Raw genomic sequence first — 3971 nt, forward strand, 5'->3', positions numbered from 1 at the left:
GCTCTGTAAACGAAGCAGAGAGCTTTGCAAGCCCATTAATGCTTTGAAGTTGCTCATTAGGAGCAGATTCCTAGGGAGCTGGTGTGCACAGCACCCTTGGTGAGCAGGGCTTCATCGGGTATTAATGCTGGAGGCATCCAGGGATGCTGCGCTGCCACTCTGCGCACACGGACCCGCACGGCAGGATGCCGGGGCTGTGATGCAAAGGGATAAGGGAAGCAGGGGAAGGTGTTGTCCCCTCCTGGCGCTTAAGGAGGGGAGTTTTCCTCCTGGCAGTGTTTTTTGCATGGGAATAGGTTGATCCAGTCCTCTGCTAAGCTGAGGACTTGCAGCATCCTCCCATGGGGTTCTGCCTTGCTTCCTAGCACTCATATATTATCTCTGGAGACTGGGGTGACCCCTCCTCACTGAGGAGCTCTCTTCCACCCTCTTTCGGGACCTTTTTACTTCTCAGTGTCTCCCTCCTCTGCAGCAGCCAAGCACAAGTCCTATACGCAGCTCATCTACCCCAGGGCACAGTCATGAGCAGTCCCTGGGGAAGTGAGGAGGGAATTGCCAGGACAGGGTCAGCACAGACAGGATGCTCTGGTGAAAGGGCCTGTGCAGGTTTTCTGTGTGGCAGCATCTCTGTGTGAAGGTGCTGGGTTGGAAAGAGTGAGGGTGGTTGGAATCAGAGACACAAGTTATCAGGCCCCTGTGGCTTAAGGGCTAAAGCCCTCCTGCGCAGAGGCACCTGGGGGCTATGGGTTTGAATCCTACGTGGTTCAACAGAGGTTTTCTGTGTGGTTTTACTTTTAGTTTTCCCCAGATGGCAGAGTAAAAGCTGCACCTCATCCCAAGGAGAAAGAAAGGTTCTCTTGCCCCACTGCAGTGCCTTGGGAGAACCCCAGATGCAGACTGGAGGAGTGAGCAGTGGGACTTGAAGAGCAAGGACTGTGATTTAACCATGTGGTGTGTCTGGCTGACTGCTGTCAGAGCTGCTCCCCAGGGCATGCAGCAGGGTCAGGCTGAGACCCTCCAGAGATGTCCTCAGGCACCAGGGTCTCTGGTGGTGTTATCACCTGTACTATGTGTGGTACACAGGGGCTGTGCGTGGCCCATGAGAGCTGCTGCTTCCCAGTGCGATGCTCCACTGGTTTAGTGGGGATATTAGAGACAGCAGTGAGGAGGGAAAGGTGTTGGTGGGTTAGGGAAGGGTCTGTGGTTGGGAGCTGGGTTGCTCAGCGAGGTGGGTACCCTCCAGGGCAGGAGCTGGTGGGTCAGAGCAGGGCTTACAGCCCACCAGGATGGCCGAGTGGTGAAGGCGTTGGACTTAAGATCCAATGGGCACATGCCCGCGTGGGTTCGAACCCCACTTCTGGTAGGAGCCTCCTTTTTCTCTTGTTCCACAGCTCCCACCACAGCTTTTAGAGCATCAGTTTAGAGCAGGGATGGGAGCTCCAGGCCCTGTGCCATTCAATCCCCACACATTCTATGTCCCAGCATGAGGAGCTTGGTGGGACTGAGCCACCCCGCTTTGAATGAATGTGTGGAGAGACATGAGCCAGTCCCTTTGGCACACGGGTAATGGATATCATCTTCCATGCAGGGAGTGCTGAGACAGTTGTGGGCTTGAATCCCACATGCTCCCAAAATAGCAACCTGTTTTCCCACGGCAGAAATAGGAAAAACTGACTACCCTGAAGGGGGAAAAACAAGGTGTTGAGCTCTAAACAGCTCAAGTCACAAACAGAAACCAGTGCAAACCAGTGGGGCCAGGGAGATGGGGCTGGGGTTTATGGAGGCTGCTCCTGTTGCCACCTCTGCTCCATGACCCATCACTTGGTCTTTGGCACTTGCACAGGGATCTGTCAATGTCACAACCCCCTGGAGCAAGCCAGCATGGTGGGAAGGGCTTCCCGGTTGAGTTTGGGAAGTCCATGAAGAACCTGCAAAGCATCGCTATGCCGCAGTCTGTCTTGGGGTGGTGCTCATGGATGGACACCAGCTATTCCCCTCAGTAAAGGATTAGCTCGCTGGACCCATGGAGATGCTGTCAGGTTTTCATTTGGCTGCTTTACTCCAGCCTGAGGCCAATCAGAAATGTCCTACTGCTGGGACATGATTTGAAGTGATGGTGTTAATTTGGTTAATTAGGATTCCCGGGTAGCGTGCGCTTCTTGCAAATCAGCTTTCCATTGTGGCATCACTGCAAAGAGTTATTTGCTGGTGCAGGGGGTTATGTATGAATTTATGATTATGATGTAGGGCTGTTAATTTCATGTTTGTGGCAGATGATACAGCTCAATTAGAAGTTGCATGTTAAGCTCTTTGGCTCTCTCTGATATATGGGAATCAAGCAGTGGCTTACAGGGAAGGATTACAGGGCCTGGACAAGTGGCCGTGTAACAAATGGGGCAGGACCCAGAGGAGAGGACATGGGAGGAATTACTCTGCTCCTCTCCCATTTGCTTAGCGCTGGGAGTGAAATGTTGTGCATCTCTGCTAGAGCTGGCTCATTGCAACTAACCTCAGTCATTAAGAGATGCAAAGAATGACAAATGCATCTCTGAGAGTATCCCAGGGGGTTTAAGCAGCACTGTGGGTCAGGTGTTTGCCTCTGATGACTTGGAGCCTGATTCCTGTCTACTTCATGTGTCAAAGGCACTCAGTGGCCTCTGTTGAGTTCAAACCTGAAATCTCATTTGAGCTTCCCAGCTGAAACATGAATGCACAAGGCTGGTGGGTTTCCCATTCCAGGGATACCAGCTCTGGTTTGTTCCTCATCCCTTGGGATGTTTATCCACTTTGTAAAACCTTTGGGCAGACAAAGCATCATGTGAGGGCAGCAGGAACTGAGTTACCAGCCTGCTGGGGTCACACAGGGGGCTGGGGGCAATGTTAATATGACTCAGGACAGAGATCAAATGGCAGATCCATGTAAGAACATGGAGGTTTGGGGACTGAAATAGCAATGAGCCCAGTGGCTGGGGGTGATGAGGGCAGATAAATAAACTGCCTTCTACTGGGCCACAGCTTTCCTCCTTCTCCCCACATCCCCCAAGTGTTTAACAGAGCTAAAAAGAGCAGCTTGCCCAATAGCCATTGCCATGTATCATATTTATTAGGATGGTTACTGCAAGTTAAATATCAATAGTTTATTGCAAATACGTTTATTCTAGATTAACTATGCAGTGTGTGTATCTGTTATGTCGTGGTTAAAAGTAAACCTCAGTGAAAGGTTTTTAATAATGGATTCGTGTTGCAGCAGTGTACAATAAGTGTATTTAGCAATCTTCCCCTCAATTTCACCAGACAGTTTTACGTTCAATAAATACCTAGAGATTATTAAAAACATATTTATCAAAGATTAACAGTGATGGAATAGATACAAATCTAAGCTGTTACGCTCAATTCGCGTGCTTGTAATAATCAATTCCTGTATTAAAACACAATAACTGCCTTGTTTAATCTCAATAAAATGGTTTTGGGGGATCTCTCTAAGTGCCATTTTGCTGCATGCTCCTGCTTGCAGATCTCAGATTAGATCTTGGGACATTTGTGCTCAAAATAAATCAAGTACTTGGGTAAAAGCAAAACAGTCCTAGAATAACACAGACTGTTTTGTGAACAGGGAACCTGGGCTTCGGAGGATGTGGGTCAAAGCCAGTGCACGGGCACCAGGGTTAGTCCAGCTTGCCCTGGGAAATCCCTATATCCTACAGCTCATACGACCACCTCCAGCCACCCCATTTCCAGGATTGGGAGTCTGGAGCAGCAACTCTCAATTCTTTTACAATCAATCACAGATGCACCCACACTGTTTTGGATGCAGAAAGCTACCGCCTCGCTTGTATCCTGTTATTATCTAGCACTTGGAGGCAGAGTGCTAAAATGAGCTGACTGCTTAGGAGACCAACAAAATGTTATTGTTTTACTCCTGCAATACTACTGTTAGGATTGGTGGTTGGTGGGTAAAGAGAGCTGGTGCC

The 3971-nt window shown here is 49.6% G+C and overlaps 1 non-coding gene across 1 annotated transcript; it reads left to right on the forward strand.

The window, feature by feature from the left end:
* The first annotated feature begins 1280 nt into the window (after positions 1-1280).
* TRNAL-UAA (transfer RNA leucine (anticodon UAA)) lies at positions 1281-1363 on the forward strand. Its single transcript has one exon. It is a non-coding gene; the product is annotated as a tRNA-Leu (tRNA).
* Positions 1364-3971: the final 2608 nt, after the last annotated feature.

Source organism: Pezoporus occidentalis, unplaced genomic scaffold (assembly GCF_034315485.1).
Source record: "Pezoporus occidentalis ecotype Australia unplaced genomic scaffold, CSIRO_AGI_Poc_V1 ctg114, whole genome shotgun sequence".
Taxonomy (NCBI): Eukaryota; Metazoa; Chordata; class Aves; order Psittaciformes; family Psittacidae; genus Pezoporus; species Pezoporus occidentalis.